Below are 23631 nucleotides of genomic sequence, written 5' to 3'. Positions count from 1 at the left end.
TTTGCTCATCTCCCCTTCCTTCCCCAGTTTCTGTGAAGGATACACAGCTTATGAACAAAACTGGCTACTGGGCAAAGGCTTACCTATTGAAAAGCAGTGGGAGGCTACTTGTGGAATATTGATGTCTGCTTCTAGGAAAGATGATTTACCAGTCTGCCAGGTGACAGCACATAACTGAGAAGTTTAAGCAACTTCCCTGTTGTTACTTGTCAGAGACAGATATTTCACCCAGCATGTGCAAAGCCAGTAGACTAACATAGATGCAGGTGACTTCCTGCATCTTGTGTGTTTTGTCTTTCTGTCCCTCTCTGGGCATGTTATCATCATCTATCCACTAGAGAGAAGTCTCTCCATCAGGTAAGAGCTTTCTTTTCCTATCAGGAGCAGCACAGATTCTTGTTTGTTGTAGATGACTTGGTGTAAGAAGCGTGTTAGTATTATTGCACACAAACAATTTTAGTGGCACATAAATCAATAGTGCTGCAGATCAAAAAGAAGCCTGTGGTGGTAAGCAGTATTGGCACGTGGCTGCCATAATATCTGATTATTACCTGGTAGCATTGAATAGCATCTTCTTTATCCTTTGCAGTGTTTTTGTTAGAAAGCTTAGTAGTTACCTGTATTGGAGGTGAGGCACTGAAGCACGGGTGGGATTTATTATCCTCCCTGCTGCCTGCGTGCAGGCTCGGCCCTGGCCTAGCTGCGGTGGGGCCCACTGGTGCTCTAGCAGAGATGCACCACACTGGGGAGGGAGTGGCCATCTGCTCCACTCCTTCTGCTGGCCACTGGGTTCAGTAAACTGAGTGGTTCTGAGGAACGGGGCCTTGACCTGGTGGGTGTGCCTGCTGGAGTGTTTTAATATTGAAATACCATGCTGAAGTAACAGCAGGGTTGGGGGAACAGGTTTTTTTGTTGCACTCCTAATCCAGGAATGCAGCGTTTGGGAACAGAGCAAGAATGTAGGTGAATTGCCTTTGGTTCTTGCAGTATTCAGTGTGAAAGCATTGTGGAGAAGCCAGGAATTAAACTGAGATCTCCCGAGCCCTTGCAGAAGGGCTCATCCCGTCTGTTCACTAACCTTCCTCTCATATAACTTTCTACCTTGGCATGACTAATGCTTCAGAGTAATGTATACTAACCTCTAGCATTTTAATATAATAGCATAATTTATGTCTTAATACAGAATTTAATTTTTGTACTTGCCTGTCATGTTTCAGGCAGCGGGAAGGGTCAAGGAACAGGTGTGGGTGCTGGGGAGCACTGTGCTTGCAGCTCTCCCTTTGGTCACAGGTTACAGATGCCTTGAGCTTGCTGTTGCTGGCTGAAGCTGTACCAGGGTACAAATCTTATTCCCCAAGACTCCAAACAGAATTCTAGCACCTGAAGTGGAAAATAAAGCAACAAACAGCAACTTTCTGAATGTTGGAACTAACTCCTTTGGCTCATTTGGAAAAGGGTCAGAACAGAAACAGCTGTGTGCTGCAATGGTAGGGGGAGGGAGCACAGCAATTGCACCCGTTTTCCTCCCTCTGAGTCTTGCTTCTGTGGTTTTGTGCGATTGGAAGAAAGAATTGCCACAATTACGTTCTTCATGTGTCTGCTGTAATATGCCCTTTAATAACCAAGGGGATAAAGATCAGAAAAGGTGATCTGATCGTTTTAGACATCTGTAGCCATTGGGAGCGGTGGTTTTTCAGAGTCTTCTTCAGCAAATGCTTGGGATAGCCTTGTGGTGAAGTATGTGCAACAGGTGGAAAGAATTGGGGAGACAAAAAACAGTGCATTGTATGGAATCTGCCCATTTGCATTTCCAGGCCAACGTGTCACTTGTCCAAATTCTGCTAATGTTGAACAGGGTAAAGACAGGTTATCTTCCTTTCATTTTGAAAGAGTCACCCCCCTGCATCAGTAAAATTAAAGATATTTAACTGAGATAGTGCCAAAAAAAATAAATAAAACAATAAATAAATAAAAATTAATTTTATGCTGTATATTCAGGCCTGTGTTTAACTAAAAACATGCCCAGCAGTACCCGTGTCCCTGCCATGCAGTATTCAAAAGGCATACTACTTTCCCATACTTTTCATACCATAAATATGCTCCTATGCAAGCTGAGTGCTGCAGCATCACATCTGCTTTTGGGACCGATGCTTGCAGGCCTTTATGTGCCTGCTGGATCACTGCATGCTTTTGGGGGCTCTAAAGCAAGAGACTTAAACTCTACCTGACCACTTGCTGCACAGGCAAGTACTGTCTGTCGTACCGTTCCTGTTGCCCCCTGATCACCCGCTCTGCAGCTCAGTGTTTGCAGGGGAGAGCTGCTCTTGTGGCCTCCAAAAGCTTGCTGCATCTCCAGGGGATGGGGACTGGTGCCCTTCACAGGGCAGTAACTTTAAAACTGACATATGTTGCTTTGCACTTGCAGCAATTATTTAGAAACCTCTGTGTCAAATGGCCCACATTAAGCCAAAGAGCACATTACTAGGGGTATGCTAACTGCACAAGTGCACTAACCCAAAGCTGACAGCCTGACCCAGGACCGTGCTTTGAGAGGGCAGGGCCGTAGTATTGGGGATGGAATTCTGCTCTAATTAGGCCATTACCTAACCTTCAAAGCTGTATTTTCTTCCTCCTCTGCATGCAACGCGGGAGGAAAGGCTGCTGGAGAAGACAGGAAGAGCCCTATCTGATCCTTATCGGGAGCGGACGAAAGCCATGCGTTGCTTTTTCCTTTTGACGTGTGCAATTAGCTTGGCTCGTGTGGAAGAAACATGTCAAGGTAAATGGGCGCCTCCGTCCCTCCCCTGCAGCTCCCTGGCGAGGCCGTGGCTTGGCCCTTCTGCACGGGGCTGTTTTATCACCTGCTGACAGCCATGCCCCTCGTAAAGCCTGCCGTGTGCCCTGGCTGTGCCCGTCCTGGGGTCCTGCTGCCAGGCTGAGCACCCAGTCTTACAGCCTGAGCATGCGCCTCATAGACCTCAGCATGAACCCGTGTTTTTCTGTCTCTCCTTGCCTGGTGCTTTATGCCCCCTCTTCTAAAGAAGCCTTTCTGTTTTCATGGGGAGAGGGTGGTGTTTCTGCCCTGGCAGGCAGCTGTGGCCCTTCCAAGCTGCGGAGGCCGCATGCTGCCCCTGGCCGCAGGCTCGCACTGCCGTGCTGAGACCGTGAGGGGACCGAGGTCAGGCACGGTGTTGGAATGGGAGGAGTACTTGGAGCTGGAGGTAACAGGACAGCAGGGTCTTTATGGTTAGAAAACGTGCTTAGTTTCGTCTTATAAAGGGGGAAATGGTGGCAGGGCAAAATCCAGCAGCTTCCCCACAGCAAGTTTACACGGTTGGCCTGACCAGGGGGTGACCCAGCCGGGAACACCCGCGGCGCAGTGCCCACGGCGGCCCTGGGCATGCGGCCGCTGCGCCAGGCCAGCCCCGGCCGAGGGCCGCTGCGGGGCCACCCTGAGGGCCAAAACCGTCACCCAAGGGCGACAGAAGCGGGCCCGGGGGGGGGGGGGGCCGGCGGCGGCGCGGCGCTAGGTGGCGCACAAGGCCCGGCACGGCCCGGTCGCCACCAGCTCCCCCGGCCGCACCGCCCCGGCTCCGAGGCCCACAGCGGGGTGGGTATTTTTTGGGGGGAGGGTGGGCACGACACGACGGCAAAAAAAACCGCCGGCGTTATTTTCTTGTTCCCGGGTTTCTGCTTTGCTCGAAGCAAAACCTGCTGTTGGCTTTCTGTGGCTAATTTTAGCACTAAAGTGAGCCTAATTGCCTTGCTATAATGAAGGGCCGCTTGAAGTTAAATAATGACCCTTGCATTGTATTTATATGAATGAAGAATTAACCTTAAAAGGTTGCCCTTCTAGGAAAATGGATTGCACACTTGGTTCTCTCTATTGATTAGTTTAGGTATTTAAAGTGCTGCATTTTATCTCACTAGCCGCACGGTAAATTTGTCATGATGATACTTAGAAGAGCAAATTGACATTGTTTATTTTCCCAAAGCTTTTTGGCATATTTCTTGGCTTCTTACTGCACCTTTGAGCTATATGGTGTTGTACGGAGGAGCGGTGTTAACCCTTCTGCTTAAATAAGCATGACAGTACAACATCTCTGTTCAGCCGAGACACCACTGGAAGGGATGCTGCAGCGCGAAATGTGTTGTGTTGTAGCTGGCAGAGGGAGGTGAGCAACCCTGAATAGCTTTTCAAGAGAGGTAGAGACTCCCCATATTGAAAGAATGATGAGAGGTTTGTCAAAATTTCTGTTCTCTCCAAGAGCTGGAGTTCATTTCTCCTTGGAGCTGCCAAATAGTGGGAGCCATCCTTGTAACTGTAAAGTACTTCAAGACCGGGTACTGTTAGGGGTTTTGAATGTGACATGTGCAGCTTAGCAAGAAGAGACGGGACACATGCGTGCGTTGCTTTAGTACAGATTTCTGAGGAAATAATGGGATGATGTCGTTTTAAAGTTAAATACAGGCATCTGGTTTTCCTACTGAAGTTTCTAAACCTTTTTAAATTGTCCCCCAAATGTACTGGGGAACGGGGGGAATTTTGTGTCCTGATGCTACCAAGAGCTTGAAGTCACTCTGTGTACATTGTTGCGGGACGCAGTGCTCTCTGTGGCTGTGCCCCCCAGGGTGGCTGCTTTGCCCTGGGATCTCCCTCTACCCAGAGGCCCTGGGGATCACTGTAGGTGCGGGTGCCCTGTGTTGGGGAGCAGGTTTGTGGGCATCTGCCGTGGCAGAGCCCAGCAGTATCCCCACTCCCCACGCTGGGGCCCAGCCACCCCGATGGGCTGCGCGTGCAAGGGGCATGAGGCTCTGCCAAGGCGGCTGTTTCCACAGCTGGCAGCCTCTGATGTGCTCCTTCGGCTCCCCTCTCTGGTTTCTCGAGTTTGCAGATCTGCTTTTGGTCTCTGAATGAGCGACTGCCACCCCTTTCCTAACCCAATATCCTGCTCAGCGGTGGGAATATGCACGCTGCTTAAATCCCCAAACAAAATGGAAATGGAAAGGCTTCGGTTTAGTTGAAAAGAACAGCGAATTCTGCTCACAATCTGTAATGCAATTAGCGTTATTTGACTTGGCAGCCTTCAGAGGGCCTGCGTGGGCCGCAGGCTGCGAGGGCCTGGAGTCAGCCTCTGTCTAGGAAGCAGGACTTGGGAGGAACTCGTAATTCTTACATATGAAGCCTCTCAATGTTTTTCTCCCCCAGCTCCTCTTCCCTCCACCCTCAGCGTTTGGAGGCTGCAGCCGAGGCTCCAGCCTCCAGACCCTGCCTGCCTGCGTGCCACGGGTGCTGCCCCGCCGCCTGCCACAACAAAAATAATCCTGGGTCAGAACCCACAGAGCCATCTGCGTTTCTGAGGCTAAATTATTTCTTCTAAGGGAAATAGTATTCAGTTGGTGTATCTGGCCTGCTAATTGCTTTAACTGGCTGAAAAGATTTCAGTCTGTTATTGAACTGTTTGTGCAAACTTACCAGAATAGCCTCACTTTCAGATCCTGCCCTGTCCACAGCCAGAACGTATAAACAAGTCTTTTTGTAGGAAAAGCAGCACAAAGTTTTGAGTTATGCTAGCAGAGGTTATGAGAGACAGGAAGTTATGGGCAAATTGATTTCACCACTGGGAAACCAGGCATTTTTTTCCCCCAGGTAACGACTGTAAAGCATGCTAATGCTATTCAACATTAGTGCATTAAAGTGTGGCCTTATTAATTCAAGACATAAAGGCAACAAAATAAGCTGTTAAATTTAAAATATAATACATATATAATGAGAAAAAATGTGTGAAAGCTTTATTCAAATGAAAATGCAGAATTGTTAGCGCTAGTGAAGTATCTTTTGTGCTGAGTTATGAGCATATGTAATAGATTTAATTATTAATTTCTCCATTGTTCTATGCACACAGACAGGGTTCAAGGCACAGTCATTCTCTGGCTTTCATAGATCTAATTTGTATAATTATTGCCTGAATAAAGAATTGCTCCGATTCCTAGCTCACTTCTGTCCTCTCCTAAGTACTACCTCGTTGCTGCTTTCCAAAAGGAGAGCACCTGCCAGTTCTCCAGGAATCAGCTGATCACTTCCAGTGATGAGGCACGCTCCCAGTGACGTTCCTTTTCAAGCCTTTTTGTCGAAATGAATTATTGTGCATCCTTTTTAATTTTATTGAACAAATTACATTTGTCAAGGTCTAGCTTTGTAAATAAATAGCTAGAGACACATGGATGCATATTGCTGCTGTTCAAGGTCTCTTGTTCTATTTATGGAAGCCAGATGAATGTGAAACAAAAGAGAAACTTTTCTCTAAAAGCAATTATCTTTCTGCATTCCCATCAGTATAATTATATTGCAGGGAATTTTAAGAAGTCATACAAGTAGAATTGAATACTTAAAATCATGGCTGAATCATTATGCAAAAGCTGAGCAGAGCATCTTGCCTCATGCTAAGAAAACACACCATGACTGGCTGCTCTCCTCTACGTTTACACCTGCAGTGTGTGTGTATTCGTCAGCAAATAAGAGCCCGAGATCCTAGAGCATGCTCTGCAAATGAAAACGTTCATGGGAATAAGTACTGAACTCCTTTCAGTTTTTTAGTCCTACTATTAATGGGTTGAAGTATTTTATCACTCAGGCATTTAGAAAGTTGAGGCCCTGTTCTGTGAGTATCCTTAATCATGACAGTTTTATTTGACTTTGTAGAAACACTGTGTTATTAAAACAGGGCATCTTCTTTGTTTATTAGAAGGCCTTTCTAGGTGATAAAAGGAATAAGACATTAGAACACATGGCAAGCTCTGGTCTGCATCTGCAAAGGAATATGGTAAAAATCATGATGTTGGCCAGTAATGCTTTGAAAAAAAACTGTTAGGACCTTTTAGGAAGTTGCAGTACCTGCATGGTTTGTAAAAAGCCATTTCTACTTCCCCTGGGAGGGAAGTAGAAAAAGTCTGCCAAGAAAGTGATTTTATTATTTTATTTTATTTTATTTGTTCCATTGTCCCATCAAATTTGGTGAGCCTTTGTTGAAAGCATGGTGTTCTTCCCCCTTTTACTCATTGGGGAGATGCTGTCAGACTACCAGAATACGAGCTGTGGAGATGTTGTATGCATGTGTTTGCACTGCAGTCAGAGCAGCAGCAGCTGCAGGGGCACTGCTCAGAGAAGGAACAGACCAGCTCAACTGAAAGTCACCTTCCAAAGCAAAGGAGGCAGAGGTCCTGCTGCAGGGCCTCAGCTGCTGCTCCACCACCGTGTGTCTGAGCATAGAGGTGCTGGGGAAAGGTGAGAATATGGTCATACCATTACACAATACTTGTGTAAGGAGGCCAAGTAACAGTGGCACAGGACAAGTGTGTGATGTTTCCAGGTTTGAATTTGTAGCCTATGTTTAGGTGTTTATTTGTATTAAATATGAGAAGTTGACGGATGTATTCTTTCCAGCTAGATCTTTCCTTTCACCTCCCTCCACCCGTATGGCATCCAGCATTGCCTTTTACCTCTGCTGTTCTGCCTTTTTCCCTCTCCCAGCCCTCCTTGGGTTAAGCAGGACCATGTAACTTAAACATTTGAAACCCAGCTATGGAGAAATGAGGTATTCGGCACAACCTTGGCATGCAGCTTTGGCAAGGCAGGAAACTTTCCTAAGTCCTGGTGCTGCAGTGAGCGCCCGCGCAGAGCTGCGCGCTGAGCGGTGCCCGTCCCACGAGGGACCAGCTCCGTGCTGCATGCCGACATCAGCTGCAGCCCAGTGTTTTCTTTTCTGTGAAAGCCATTTTGACTGCCATGTGTTTGCATTTATTGCCTTTCCGGCTCCGTACATGACTCATCCGCAGCAGGATGGAGGAGTGAGGACAGAGCTGGGCTGCCAGAGAGCTCCTTTCCCCAATTCCCAGCCCTGCTCTGGGCAGCTCTCTGCAAGGCATTCCCATAGCAAGCAGCTGTTTGCCAGGCTACAGGAGTTAACCCCCTGGGCACCCATCAGCAAGGCTCGTCAACTCTTTACAGGGCAGGCACATGAGGGCTGTCCCCTTCCAGCACCTTGATACCGGGGGCCAAATCTCTTCTCTGTAAAGTGGTGGAGGCTGCAGGAAACCTTTAGTCATTCTAGCTTTGAACCCTGCTGTTTCCTACATGTTGCCCTCAAAATGTACAGCCACAGGTCTGCTGCTGCTAGGTTTTGGTTCAATTCAGACTTGAATCTTTCCTTCTTTCTCCCGAAGCCCCACTGGTGCCAGCATTTTCTTGCATTCAGCCATGGGCAGGGGTTGTAGAAGTGGCTTCGTCTTCTTCCCTCTGGGATCCTGTGCCAGGGCAGAAGGTTTACATCCATCTGATGAGGGTCCTCCTTGGGAAGGACTGTTACTTCTTTGGGAGTTATGTCTGAACCATAATGGTGTTTTAAGGGGCTTGTTTTTAGTAAATAATTCTCCAATAATCGGCAAATCTGGTACCAATCAGAATATGATACGTATCCTCAGCCAGTTTCAGCGGGGCTTATTTCTATTACATCTGGCAGTATGTCCAATGGGGGAGAAAAAAGCCTCAACCAGAATTAGCTGCACTGAAATCAGCTGAATTTTGGATGTGTTCAGTCTTTTTGGCCAGACTCATTCTGGTTCATGAGAAGTAATTATCTCTTGAGCATCACATTAATATTAAAGATCCATAGGCATTAGTGTTTAGGCAATATACCTTCTCCCCAGCTCCAAAAAAAGATGTGGGATAATTGATCTGAACATGCTCCAAATGTGCATATGTCTTTATTTATGAATTCCAATGTGGATTGTTTGGGAGGAAAAGGAAGAATAAGGAAAAGCAGGCAACAAAGTTGAGACCTCTCATCTCCCTGGCCGTTTCTGTTAGGAATAGTTATAATCCCTTGAAAATGAGTTGTGAAAGCTAACAGCATGTTAATAGCATGTGTTGCAGACACCAAATCCCTGTAGCTGGTATTTCTGATTTACGCCTTCCCCTATTTCTTAGATCAGGGAACTCCTGCTGGTTGGAGCACCAGCCACTGCGTGTGGGCAGGATGCTGGCTGCAGAGCCCAGTCTGGGCACCCCGATGGCTTCTCTGCCTATGGTCGGTGTGAAATTACACCCCGGCCTCTGCCTGATGAAGGAGAATTTGGCCTTGGAGCACCCAGAGCACTGTCTCCTGCGGGGTGTCCATCTGCTAGCCACAGGGGTGCTGGGTTGGCCCATCCCAGATGTGGAGGTGATGGTGGCCGTGCTGGGATGCGGTGGTTGCACTCAGAGGAAACCACAGTCTTGGTGGTTTGGGTTCCACTTGCAGCTGAAGCACGGTGGGACCACAAAGATGGCAGTGCTGCAGGCTGAGGGCAGGGATGGAGCCGCTGGGCATCCCCACAGTGCCGTGCTTCCCATCACGGCTGGGACACATCTGCCCTCGGGTGTGCTCATGGCACAGGGATGGGTTTGCATCGCTCTGCCTTCCTCCAGCAGAAAGCTCGGATGCTCCATTCTTGCCAGCAGTGTCATCACATGAAATGGTAGGGGAACTTCTTCCTTGCTAAATTTTATATGGTGCTCAGCTTCACTCAGTAGGGAAAAACAAGCCTGTGGAAGTGCCGCCAGCTTGATTCAAATCCTGCGTGTGCACCCGCCTTGTCTCCACACCCTCCCGAGGGGTGTCAGGCATGGCCCTTTTGCCCAAGCGGCCACGGACTGGGCCAATTTCCTGCAGAGCGCAGCAAAGGCCGTAGATATCAACTTCAAAGGTAAACAATTACCTTTTATTATCACACATGGCTTTAGCTCTACCCGTTTCAAATAGCACATAATCACAAGTCTGTGATAACATTTACTCCTGATGAGAGAAAATTTACCAAGTACTAAATTGCTGCTGAGATGACGGGAACATGAGCCAGGCAGGAATTAACTCTGATGATGAGTCAGCAGACGTTAATGTCTTGCACCATGCTGGATACATCTGCCGAGCCGTCCACTGTTGAATCATCTTAAATATTTCTGTATTATTACCCCTCCAGGAAAATGCATCGGAGAACTTTTGTGTGTCTGTGTTTATATATGCATAAGCTATTTTAAAATAAATATATGCAGGCATATAACAAGTGTATGCATTTAGGTATGTAGGTAATTTTCAGCTACGGGAAGGATGAGCAACCAGCAACTATTTAAAGTAAAACATGCGTGGAAATGCTAATAGCAATTGCCTACATTTGGTGTTTGGAAAGCAATAGCTTTGCTCAGCTGTGGCTCTGATGAGCCTGGGAGGGTGACCTCATGGCCATGCCACACACCCTGGACCTCTACACAGCCTGGCCTGGCCTCAAAGCAGGAGCTGCAGGCTCACTCAGGGCTCCCCATCCCTGTGTTTTGGAAATTAATCCCTCCAGAACTAACACAGCAGCTGCAGAGTGCTGTGTTCAAGTGTACTGTCTCTTTGACTTTTTCCCTTTTTTCTCATATGCCCAGAACGTCAAAATGCAGTTGGATGAATGTAGTGTCTAGGCACAAGCAAAAGCATCAGATGAATTCAGTGGAGAGGGGCAAATTACTTAAAAGAGATCATTTTTCATAAGGGCCCTGCAATCGTGCCATCATATGCTGTCCTTGTTCGGCAGTGTATCTTCAGCAGATGCTGGATACTGGCATATAACTGGGGATGAAGCAGGACTTTACTCTGGACAATGTAACCATCGCACAAAGGAAGACGTAGAGCTTTATTTAGTAAATTCTTTGTTGTATTCTGCTTATCTCACTGTGGCTAAGCACATCAGGTTGTTCTGAAATGATTGTCTATTCTGGCCTTAATATGTATACAGAGTTGACCGATTGTAAGCGTGAGAGCTGCAGTAATTTAGTGCACATCTTGCAAAACTGCTTTTTTTTTTTTAAAAAAAAAAAAAAAAAAAAAAAAAAAAACTCCAACTTTCTGAGGTCCGGAGGTCAAAAGTTAACTCTAGTGAGAAATGTGAGAGTTGTCCGTGTTTGCCAAAAGATTTGTTGTTTCAGGCATTCTGCAGGCTGAGTCTCACCACTCCAACTTGCATTTTTAAGGTTTTCCCACCCCCCTAAGTTTCATACGCAAGTTTAAAAAAAAACAAAACAAAAAAGCGAAACAGCCAATGTTTTGGAAAGCAGATCAAGGGCAGGGCTGGCTGTTGCAGATGGAGGTGGGAAGCCCAAGCTGACAGCGGAGCTGCTGCCCCCAGGTGCAGCGTGGGGTTGTGTTGGGGTGGTGCAGCCTCATGGTGCCCATCATTTTGCTCTCCTTCTCACTACCGCTGATCCCAGGTTTAGCCTCCAGTCAGGGTGAGCCCGTGGCTGCCTGCCATCTGGTGGAGGTGCCCTCATCCCATCTCCTTCTTGTCCCGGGGCGGGCACAGCTGCCTACTGCTGATGTCCCCGCTAAGGACCTCAGGGCTGGTTTCAGTATTAGATGCCTGAAATAGCTCAAAGGAAATGATGTGAACATCCCCTGAACAGTGTATTTTGCACTCCAACACTGCATTTTCCAAAAATTAGAGCTTGCAACTCATCCTGAGGTACCCTAAAATAACAACTTAGGGTATTTAATGAATGTTAAGGGGGAATTAAAGTAAGCTAAATGGTAGCTTGGTTTCAGGCTTCTTAGTAGTTGCTGCACAAAAGCAAAGCAATGTTTTTAGACCAAACAAGAAATTCATCCTTTGAGGATTGGTTTACAGTCCTCCAAAATTTTCCGTGGGGTTAATAACCAAGTGAAATGTCCCGGTGGGAATGATGACATTCCCACTACTGCCCAACCATTAGCACGATGTGTCAGGAAGCTTCAAGGCAGTTGCAGAATTTTTCCTCCACAGTGGAAGACAATGCATCTCCAAATCTATCCGAAAATCTTTCTCCCATTTTCCTTTGCATCACGAGCTTCTCGGGCACAGAGTATTAACTCTTCTTGAAGCACAAAATTAAGAATACAAGTGCCAGAACATTTTTGTCAATGGTTTCCAAAAAACTATGGAATTTCCTGCCCAGCTACATCAGATCAGCCAACAACTTTGTAATTGCTAAAAACAGCCTGTTGATTTTCCTCCCAAGTGTTTCAGCTGGCCTGGCTGAGCTTTCTCTTTTCCACTGTCTTGAGATGTTTCTCTCATTGTGCACTGCACTGTATTTTTATGGTCAACATATCCTATAGCAAACAATTTCAGGCTGATGGTGGAAGGGAGATCGGATTCAGGTCGGAGATTTGAGCCTGGGACAGGGAGCCAGGAACGCCTCAGTTCCTGGACCAGATCTGCCACTAAATCAGGAATCCACATAAAGCAAAGCCACATGATGAGCGGCTGCAGGATGATTTGATTTTCTGTGCAGAGGAGGAAGCAAGCGCTTGAGCGCGGTTCTTGCTTTGGCATGCCCACTGCAACCAGAGCCGCCGTTACAGGTGGGCCGCGGGCTGGGGCGGGCAGGAGGCTGCTGTCTGAGCAAGGACCGCGGTGCTCGCCGGGCGGCGCTTGGGCTGACGTCTCAGAGGGAAACACAAATAAATTAGTTAAGTGCGCCTGTATGAAATTTTCCTGTTGAAAAATTCATTCTATAAAAACATTTATACCGTATTCTTTATTGTCAGCTAATCCTGCCCAAACTCATTAAATGGCAGTGTGTGGGTTACTCGCTGTCAGTGAAATTATCAAAGGCATTTTTCAGCTGGTGCACCGGGAAAGCATGTGCTTCAATGCCAACTAAAACAATAACGAGGAAATGTTATGATCAGACTTGACCAAATGACCTTTCCCATTTTAGATTAGTTCTTAATTTCAGCACAAGGGTCATCCTGTGAGAATACTCACAATAAGTCACTGCTCACCTCTCACATGAAAAAGAAGTGACTTATTAGAAATCTCACTGTACTCATTGCACTTAATGAGATGTGGAAAGCTTTGTAATTTGATTTGCTGGACCATATGCTGTAAAGGGATACTGCTGATTTCATTCCTCCACATTTAATTTAAGCAGTATGCAATGGCTTCTTCGTATGGCTACTTATATAATAAAAATTAACTTGAAGTATAAAAAAAATACACCATTGTGGGGTTTATTACTCTGTGGTTGAGTTTCAAGTGTTTTTCATTGAAACATCTGTAAGTAATGTGTAGGTCTAATTTTAAATCCTGGCAAATATTTTCCATTTAACATTTGGTTTTACTGACAGGCTTGGAGTGGTGGTTTTCAGAGCTTGTCAGTAACAGATACGCATTTTCAAAGATAAACATTTTTTTAATTGAAGATAACTGTAATTCAATGCTTGCTTATCCAATCCGTCCTGTGTTTTAGTGGCTGCCAGCAACAGTGCAGACGCTTGTCCCCTCTTCCTGCAGACCCCTGCAGCCCTTTCCCCCATGGCTGCCGGGGCTCTCTGTCACCGATAGACCTGGGCCTGTGGAGCAATGGCAGGGCGAGTAGAAGTGTATCTCCTGGGGAATGTCCCATTTGGATGTCTTGTGTGGGACATTTAACTCCAGAGGGTGGATGTGGGCTCAGTGCAGGGTGGAGCTTGGCAGGGCCTGGACCACGGTGGCTCACCATCAAGACTGTGTTTCAGGTTATTTGATTTTCGGCTGCAGACAAAATGAAACAGCTTGAACAGGCGGGCTGGCCCGCGCAGCCTGTAAAAGTGGAGACCAGGCTGGCTTGTTGGTGCACGCTGTGCTGCCCCGCGCGGCCTTCTGGCGGTGGCGCCTCATGTGAGAGCCCCAGCCAGGGCTGGCAGGCAGGATGGACATACCCGGTGTTGAGCAGCAAAGGGCCCATTTGGAAAATGAACATCAAGACTGTTTTCAAAAGAAAGCCTTGGAAGGCTAGAAATGCCAGATGCTTATTGGTTTCACCCTGAAAGAAATACCACAAAGTTTTTTGCAGTTATGTCTGAGGTACCCATGGGCTCTAAGCACAAGGGCTACATGTGTTTTAACTGAACCTGTTGGTTAAATCTGAGACCGGAAAAAGAAATGTTTTTCAGAAAAGTGTGGTGGAGCGTGACAAGAGCTGGGAGGGCTGTGGCCGTGCTGTGGCAGGGATTCAGCAGATAGGCAAACATGGCTGTGCTATGAGGCAGGCGCGGCGCTGGCTGTGCTCCTCCTGCCCTGCGAGTACTGCTGTTCTCTCACCATGATTTTGAGAACAAGCTGGATTCTGCTTTCACTAAGAAATAATAATACTGAATTGTTTCCCTTCAACCACTGTTGTCATCTTGTTGAACCCTGAACCGCAGCAGCAGGGAATTAGGTCTGGGTGCAGATGGATTAGCTGCTGTGAGGGGCTGTGGGAGGCAGAGGCCTGATGGACGCCGGCACAGGGGGCCCTGTCTTTGTTACCAAAGATGTCACATTTCTTTTTAATTTGGAAACTCTTTAATGCCTGGTGACTGGATATGTTTTTGGTTCAGCTGCTGTACCTAAGACAAGGGTCTGAGAAAGATCTTTGTGAGTTTGAGGTCTGTGTCCGCCTTGGTAGTGACTCTGCCAGGGCCCTTCATGCATGGATCTACAGATTAAAAAAATAACAGCAAAATGAGGTTTCAATTTTAACATGTCCCTGTTTTCTTTCATCAGAAGTTTCAAAATGCTTCTGAGGAGGTTGGCGATAGTCATAATCTCAACCACCGTGATTCCTCATAAACAGCGAGAGAAACTACAGCTTTATTGAATATAGCGTCTGTTTTAAATGGCTGGTGGTTCACTTGTTTTTAATATGAGTACAAGCACAGAGGCAAGTAAAATCTAATGAAAGTGCTTAGAAGATTTTGTTTTGATACCCCACAGCAGCCCTGGTTTCTACTAAACGGGTAAAAGATTTCTTTATAGACAGGCCTGCAGAAGCCAGAAATTTAATCTTTCTATACAACTTATTTTATTGCATTTTTAATTTTCTCTTGCATTATCCTGACCCTTTTCTATAGCTTTTGACGCCTGGTGCTTAATTACTTATCATTAGCAATGTACATGGGGGCCTTCCTGCATATTTATAAATGTGATCATTAGTACATGGGAAGACAAAGACTTCTTTAAGACTGTCATTAGTTATTCTGTTTTCATAGAAATGTTCATTAGAGAAACTACCCACCTGGTTAAATAATTATAATTAAGAATTGGTTATCTCCTTTGCATTTTTAACTTGATCTTCAGGATGTGTGTACATAGCTAAAGAAGCCTTGTTTGGCCGTCATACTACCCTTTCTTTTCGATTTGAATTGTCAAGCAGGTTTAAAGGCTGAGTTTTGAAACTGTATACTCTACGAATGATTTATGGAAAGATAGGTTATTAAAAAAAAAGGGGGGGGGGAGGGGAGAGAAGAAATCAACCCAGCAATTATCTCTGAATTCATTAACTGCGCACTGGTGGCGAGAGGTTATATAACCCATTTACTGTAATGCATGGTATGGAGTTAAAACAAAATGTCACTGGAGCCTGATTTCCCTGCCCCATCTGCGTTACTCTCTGCAGACACCCAGCCTGCTGGGGTACCAGTACAGAAAATATCATTTCAATTTTTTGATAGGGTGTTACTTAGAAATGGTGACAGTAAATGCGAGTGTGTCAGTAATCCTGCTCCTGGCCGTCACGGGGAGCTGGTGGGAAACCTGTCCGAAAGCGGCGTGCACACGCATGTCTGCTGCGAAGCTGCAGGGGAGGGAAAGCATTGGCACGGGGAGGGCTCACCTCTCCTGAACAGCAATGATAGAAGAGCTTGTCGGTGGCATAAATATCATCTGTAAACAATTAAGCAGCTACTGCTCATTCAGGGCAGTTTTGAGAAGCAAAGGAAGTCTGCAATCAGTTATATCTCCAATTACCATAAAAATATATTAGCCATTCATTCATTTATTAATGATTCATCAGTTAACCACACATAATGAGCAAATAATTAGCAATGCTGTACGGTTGCCAAAATTGAAGAAGTGTTGGCATTTTAAAGATGAAAGGTTGCATTTATGTAAAAAGTCGTGTGGTGATAAAGTTAATACAGAAGATAATTATAAAAGTGTCTGTCCTATTTTAGAGGCTGAGGTCCTGCAAAACTTGCCTAATTGAACTGAAATTAATATTCTTCAAAAGCATGCATGTTATAGCATACTAGCTGCTGAATTTACTCGGAGATCTCCCTTCAGTAAGGTACGTCGCACAATACAAGTTAATAAAATGCCAGACAGCAAGACTGCCTTCTTTGTTTGCTCGGTTCAGGGCCTTGTGGAAAACAATAAATTGCATTCATGTCAGCCGAGGCCCATCCCTTTGCTAATTACCGTTTGGTGCTGAAATGACTTCTGTGAAATTGGGAGCATGAAGAAACACAACCGTACAAGGGAGGCTTTTCAGACTACAGCAGTAAATGCGAGATAGGCCTTAGGCACACAGATGTTAAAACAGTGAATTCCCCTACAGATTACACTAATGGAAACCCTGTCAGGGTAAGTCAAATCCGGGGTCTGTGGTCAAAATCTAATTAATGTTCCTGTACTTAAAAAGAATATGAATGCCTGGAGGTGAGGAAGAATATATAAGAAACTCGCTTGTTTGTAAAATTGCTTGTGTGAATGGCAAGCACTACCGAATCCGTCCTTATGAGGTAACACCTGTAGCTGAGCTGCTTACAGCACTTAACGCAGCACCTTGGGCCACGAGGCTTTTGACCCCTTTGGAGGTCCTGCACGAAAGCAGCCATTAGCACCTGGGCCGTGTCCCCGGTGGACACTTGTTGGCATCACTAAACGCTCCCTCTTCGTTTGACACAGCTGAGCAGTGTCGAGGTCTTTGCTTGGGAAGTATTCAGAGTTGAAGACATACAAAAAGGCCAGCTTCTCTCCGTGCAAAAAATCAGGCTGCTCTGCGTAGGTTGGGCTTGAGGACACTGCTGGGGCTCTTACAGCGCTTTCACAGCTGCACTGTGCATGGCCTGTGCAATAGCAGAGGAAATGAATTTATAATGCAACAATCTCTTCATTTTCACAAGCACAAAAATTCCCCTAAATACTTAAAATAACACTCAGAGTGGGACAGACCTTAAACTTTGAATAAATGAAACCCTACTCCAGTGTGTTGCTGAAACAAGCTTGTTATTAAAGAAATAAATTTGAAACAGCAAGTGGTTGGAGAATTTTGGATTTAATTATTTAAATCTACTTAAGATAACTCTCTAGCAATGTGTTTGGGTTTCCTATTGAGAGCATGTTTTCCAGGAAAGGTATCCCACCCAGTGCCTTGGAAATACTAACTTTCGTATGCAACTCTGGTTTAAGCAGTAGAGACAAATAATTATTGTTATAATCAGGCAAAGTATTGTATGGCAACTTGGTGATATTTATTTCCTTGACATGTTCTGCCATGAAAACTGCACAGATCTGTGGGGGAGTTGGAAAGGCTGCTGTTCTCCTTGGCTAAACATGTAATGCTGCTCCAGATGCTCTTTACGTAAGAGAGAGAGAGAGAGAGAAGTTCCCTCAGCGTACTGCAGAACCAGCCACAGCCAACAGTACCTGAACTAGTAGGTTTGAAATTGAAACACTTGACTTGAGATATTATGTATGGTCATTAAACGGATAAATGTTGGCTATTGGATTTTGTTCATTGCTGGTTGTTGTACATTGGCACGCATGAAGAATCACACCTGTTGATGTGTTTTGTGGTGGAAATCTACCATATCATCTTCGGGATGTAAGATTGTTCCTATCATGGCACAGATCAAGGCAATAAATCCGCCTTTTTTTTTGCAGGGCCATTAACAGGACCTTGCTGGATCTTGGCTCTGTGTTTAGGGTGAGAATGAGGCGTGTATACAAGATGCCTCTGTTCTGCACAAAACTCAAGAGAAGGACAAGAAGCAAGGAGGTATGTACCCTGTCCCCAGCCACAACTCATGGGGGAAGGAGGTGCACCCACAGCTGCTGTGGTGCAGTCAACTTCCTCAACAGCCAGGAGGGAGCAGGGGAGAAAACTCGGGTGCTGAGTCACATTTCCTTCCCATGGGCTCATGCTGGGACAGACAGATGTGACTGCACTGTGCTGGCTTGGCTTGGCTCCTGTGGGGCAAGCATGCTGTATGTGTGCTGTGCTGTGAAGAACAGGGATGGTATTTTTGTATTTAAATATCCTCACAAGTGAGTTCAGCACCGGGTTCTCTAAAATTCACAACATGTGCAAGGATGATGTTTGACCAAAATCAAAAGAGCTGCCTGGTTTTCCTCAATCAAGCATACTCACTGGTTTACCATACGATTATTAATAATGTTTCCTTTCATAAGAATTTTTATATTTTCAAGAAAAGACAGTAGTCCTATAGATTTTTTTTTTCTTAAGAATAAATAATAATGATGATTATGCTTATGAGTTACATGAGGTAAATGCTGATTTAAAGGTTAGTTCCTGCTTAAGAGAAATGTTCCAGTCCACCAAAAGGGGTTGATTAGTGTCCCCTAGCTGAACCATATTTCCCTCTGTTGCTTTGACCCATTGATTTAATTAAGGTCTAATAAAGAGAGGGCTGAAAGATTGTTAAAAATCTTTTTTTTTTTTTTTATATACATGGATCTGACCTATTCTGGTCTGTCAGTGCATTTTTGACTTGTACATGCCCTCTTTAATATGTAAGTACACTGACACAGAGCTTCTCTTCCTTAGAGCCAGTTGTTTTTTTTCTTCAATGGTAGGTCAGATTTAGTTTTGGTTTTAACCAAAACAAATGCTTTTCTGGAGACCCTTTATTTTAGTTAAAATAAGTAATGAAAAAATAACCAAAGCAAGTCACAGTATCAAAAGGAAAGACCTTAGAAAACTTAGTGGTGACCCTTTCTTTTTCTACTTCCTTTCCCATCCTCCTCTTGCCAGCAGAGAAAGAGGAAGAGAAATGAAAACTCTGGTTTTGCTTTCCAATTAAGTAACAAGAATGAATGGAAGTTTATGAAACATGGAAGTTTTTTTCATTAAAAATGCTTGCTATTTTTCAACTGATCCTATTCCTTATAACTTTGTGTCTTATTAGATCAGTGCTAATGCTCAAAAAAATACTTCACACTACTTGTCATAATGTCAGCCTCTCCTTTTCCTTTCCCTTCTCCCACCAGCTCTACAATTTGCTACTTTGGGGTGAGAAGAGCTTTTTTCAGCATGCTAATTTTGCTACTGAGCAGGCTTATCTGTATCTAATAAAAGGGAGATTACCACCAATGTGGCGCTAATTCTGCTCTTGCAGAAGGAGAGGTCTCCAGCATCAGTGCTCCTTGTGCTTTCTGGACACACCAGGACTGCACCAACGTTCTTCAAAAGAATAAAAAGGAAAAAAAGCCCAAGCTCCAACTTCAAGAAATGGCTCTGACATGCTCTTTGCAGCTTGAAAGAACAGTGTTGCTATCGAGAGTGGCAGTTTGTGGCTGTGAACCTTCCTAGATGGCTCTTGGCTCAGGTTTCCATGCTGCTGTTAGTTAGCAGGAGAGCTGCCTGCAGGGCTGCAGCAAGTTTGCAGAAAAGCAGGATGTGCACTACAATAAAAATCCAGTTTGTGTCGTGGTCCTGGTACTGGCTGAGCACTAGCAATTAAGTCTGGAAGAGACAAGCCACCTGCACTTTGGGACTACAGGGATGTGACATACTGCTTGCTGGGGTCCATCCCTGCCCTGTAAAGTGCTAAAGCAGGTATATAAATCCTACTGTGTTCACTGGGAATTAGGCATCTGCTTAAAGTTAAGCACTTGTTTAGGGAGTTTCCTGAATGGAAGCCTGACAATTGTGCCCAAGAGTAACATTGAAATTAGCTTTAATTTGCTCATCATGACCAGCTGTCATGAGTTTGTGGAAGAAGCTGACTTGGGGAAGATAAAAGACTTCCCAAGCCCTCAGCTTTAATGTCAGTGCCCTTCCCAAGTGTCCAGCGCCCATCCAAGCCTCCAGCCCTGCCCTTGTTCCCAGCTGCTCCGTGCTGTCCCGGCTGCTGTCCCGGCTGCAGTGCCAGCCCCACACTCTGCAAAGCAAGCTCTCCTGTGCAAGTGGAGTCACCCAGTTGTGCCTCACCAGCCATGCCCCATTTGGGGCAATCTTTGCAGGCTATATTGGAGGAAGAGAAAGTCCTTGCTGTATTTAGTCAGTGAATGCAAAGAGTAGCTAGGAGAGAGAGCCAGAAGAGATTTGTGTCAAAGCCGATGATTCAGCTGAAGCCCCTGCTTGGAAACACAGCTGGCACCACATCCATTTGTGTCACCTGAGTCAGAAACTTTCAAGAGCCTTTTATTTTAGGATTTTTTTCTTGGTAACCCCTTCTTTCTCACAGTGATGTAGGAGGCTAAACTTGAAACCTGTCTCAAAGGAAAAAACAAATCCAACAAGCCCAAATTACTACTTAACTCTGTATGTGCACATGTATACGTGCATCATCTACTTAAGGCAAGCAAGACTGTGTCCATGTAGGCTAAAGTTTCTTAATTTTTTTTGCTTAAATACGTGGTTAATTTGTCAATGGATTATAGCACTGTTGTGTAGCTCTTGAAAAAACTGAATTCACAATTAAAACATTTTAAAGGCTTTCTTTTTAAAGTCCTTAGGTAATTAAGCTGAAGTACACGTACATTTCCATGTACAAATGTACTGGAGCAGTGGTAGCTGATGTGGTAGTTAAGGTCAGGTAGAAACCAGCCTTGCATTTAGTCTTATTTCCAGTGCTTCACTCAAAAATCTCCTAAATCTAAATTAATCTTCCAGAAATGTATGGGAAATTTGGTTTATGAGGGGAAAAAAGAGTCTTGCATTATTATCATAGTCTATCAGTCTTCCCTCAGCGTGACTCCATTTGTTTTGTGATGTGTGGCTGTTCAGCATTGCCACGGCCGAACTTTGGAAGACTTTTGCTGGGAAGAAGCACAAAAACACAGCTTTGGGTCAGCCAGAAGCATCTGCAGGAGGCTCACACAGAGGTGCTTCCTGCCTCAGCGTGGGTCTGTGACGTGCCAGTTCATGAGCAGTGCCAAGAGCTGTTTGGTGGAGCCCAGGGCAAAGGGTTCCTGAATACTTTTTGAAAACCAGAAGTGTTTTGCTTAGAAAATGAAAGAGCAGTTTTAATTCTCTCCTTTTCATCTTTTGCTTACCACCTTTCTTGTTAGGGTATGGCTTATTCAGGGCTGCCCCTGTGCCTTAACACAGGTGCTTGTGAGATGTGCATGATGCAGTGAGGGCAGCATCGGATGCAACCAAACGTGGGATGCTGTAGAGAGGAAGTCGCAGCTGGTTATCACTGGAACGGGCACGTCGGGATGTCCCCACCGAGGCAGGAGGGGCTCAGCCTTGCACAGCTTCAGTCAGGGGCTGGGGACAAGCATGGGGAAAGCCCACACCCAGCTGGCAAGAAGGGATTTGGGGACAACACGGTGCTCAAGGATGCTGTGGCAAAAGTGGCAGCAAGCCTGGCTGTGCTGCTCGTGCCCTGCTGCAGCACTGCTGTGGCCTGAGCCCTGTCCTGAAAATCCCTGCTCCAGGCTGCAGCTTCCCCTCTCTGCGTCCCGAATCCATTCCCTCCCTTCCAGTTTTAATTCCTTTCCTTCTTGCCAAGTACACTGACTCCAGCCTGATCTGAAAGTTAATTTTAACAAATAACATCTTGGGCCAAGCCAAGTTAGGATCTGGAGATAGGACACGCTGCGGGAAGGGAGCAGGGTGGAGGGTGTAAGAGAGCATGAACGCACAGCCTTGTAATATGTGTGAGAGCTGATGCTCTCCGAGCAATTGAGTGCTTATTATTATTTCTCTTGGATAGGTCACCTGGGAGTGGAGGAATTTTTCATTTTAAATTAAAAAGAAATCTTTTGTAATGCTCATTTCTGAAAGGGGGAAAAAAAATACCACCTCATCACGGAAGCAATTATATGGAGGACACACAGAAAGGAGTGATTAGTTGTTAATTTTTGAGCTATTGGCCCTGACAGAGGGGTTTTGTGGTTTTTATTTTAAGGTGTCTTTCATATGCCTATAGTCCAAGGTTACTTCTCATTCGATAGTAATTACCCGATGTCCATTACATGCTGGGGACTGCTTAAGGTGGGTGCAGTGGTCCCTGTCAGAGCATGTGCCAAGTCAAAATGCCAGCAGCTCTGTGAGCTGTAGGATAATTCTTTGTATCTGCTGCTTCTCTTTTCCAAGTCTTGGTAAATATTTTAGAGGGTAACTTCCCCCTTTCTTGATGCAGCCTGAAACTACAGCCCTCCAGTTTGCATTGCAGGTTCCAAGTCAGCCATGTCAAGGTTTGAACAGGAATCAAGGAGGATAATGGGTCAGGTGTAATTAAGAGGCAAAACTACTGGTGAAATAACTGCACATTTCGGGTTTCTGTTTTTTTGCCCATCAGATTACAAACCTCAGTCCCACCACCACTTAAAAAAACTAATGTGTAACTGCAAACCCTGTATAACTGCTCTATTGTATCAGATGGAAGCAACTAACTAAGAAACCACAATAAATTAAAAAAAAAAAAAAAAAGAAAAGTACCTCAAAAAATACAGGGCTGAAAACACAGACAAAAAATGCAGTCTTGTTAAAATATGGACATGGCCAAGTAATAGAATGAGTAGGGAAGCTTGAATGGATCATAGTCAAAAAACACTCTGCTTAGTTCTTGGGGGTTTTTATTTGCCATTCAGCTTACATCAGTGTTAACATCTACTGAGAAATACAGCCATTTACAATTTGCAGTTCAATGTGTTACTTTAATTAGTATGAAAATTAAAGGGCAACTATAGGCCAATGTGAATGATTATGGAAATACATGTGCATCACATGCAATGCTCTCATTTAATTAATCGTCTTGTAAACTATATCGAGCACTTTAAGTCAGCTGCTGAGTATAACAACTCTATTTTAAATAACCACTTAATACTTAACAGGATGTGGAGAAAACACTGTAGCACACGACTGCTTCTCAAGTTTCAGTGTCTGAGATTTTTTAAAGCTGACCCAAGTCAACCCAAAGAGTGTTTAACACCCCGTGTCTGAACACAAGAAACTCTGTGATGTGCAGACATTCAATTACATTTTTTAAAAAGTGAGAAACATTTTGTAAAATAGTGACTTTAGAAAACTAATTGGCAGCAGCAAACTTGAGAGTGAAGGCCAAAGCTAGAGGGGAACTTTTATTACAGTAACTCTAGTGAAGGAAAATGGAAATAAAGGCATCTTTGTTTCTCAGTCAAATTAGCTGATTAAGAAATAAAACATTTTAACATGCTTTAAATGCAGCATTAATTATTTATATGAAAAAAATTAAAGCCAGGTTCCATGAATTACACTTTGTGTGTGTGAATTTAACGTTACGGGAATAATAATCCTTCTACATTCATGCCTTACTTCATTAGGCAAAACTAAATATTAAGGGCTCTATTCATTCAAAAAATTCTTATGCATTCAGGTCACACCTTTTCTGTGGCCTTTTTTTTTTTTTTAAGAGTACAATTTACGGCACTGATTTTTAACTATGATTCAGAAAAAGCAATCTACTTCTGCAGGATGGGCTCTAGTAAATGGATGGATTTAGAAAAGAAAAAAGATACAGTGGTGGTTTTTGTCATCAGTGATAAGGCGTAAAGTAAGTTGTATTTATGGGCTCAAAGCTGGTGTAATAAAATATATAATCA

At 44.8% G+C, this 23631-nt stretch overlaps 1 long non-coding RNA gene across 1 annotated transcript in view; it reads left to right on the top strand.

Moving 5' to 3' along the window:
- Positions 1–2715: 2715 nt before the first annotated feature.
- Positions 2716–23631, top strand: part of LOC311440454 — an 83244-nt gene continuing 62328 nt past the window's right edge. The window contains exons 1-2 of the long non-coding RNA XR_014695429.1: positions 2716–2779; positions 17740–17854. This is a non-coding gene — a long non-coding RNA (uncharacterized lncRNA). The remainder of the gene's footprint in view (positions 2780–17739; positions 17855–23631) is intronic.

The sequence above is a fragment of the Aythya ferina genome, assembly GCF_964211825.1.
Source record: "Aythya ferina genome assembly, chromosome: 8".
In the NCBI taxonomy this organism is placed as follows: Eukaryota; Metazoa; Chordata; class Aves; order Anseriformes; family Anatidae; genus Aythya; species Aythya ferina.
The sequence above is the reverse complement of the archived record's forward strand: the minus strand, read 5'-3'. Positions and strand labels throughout refer to the sequence as shown.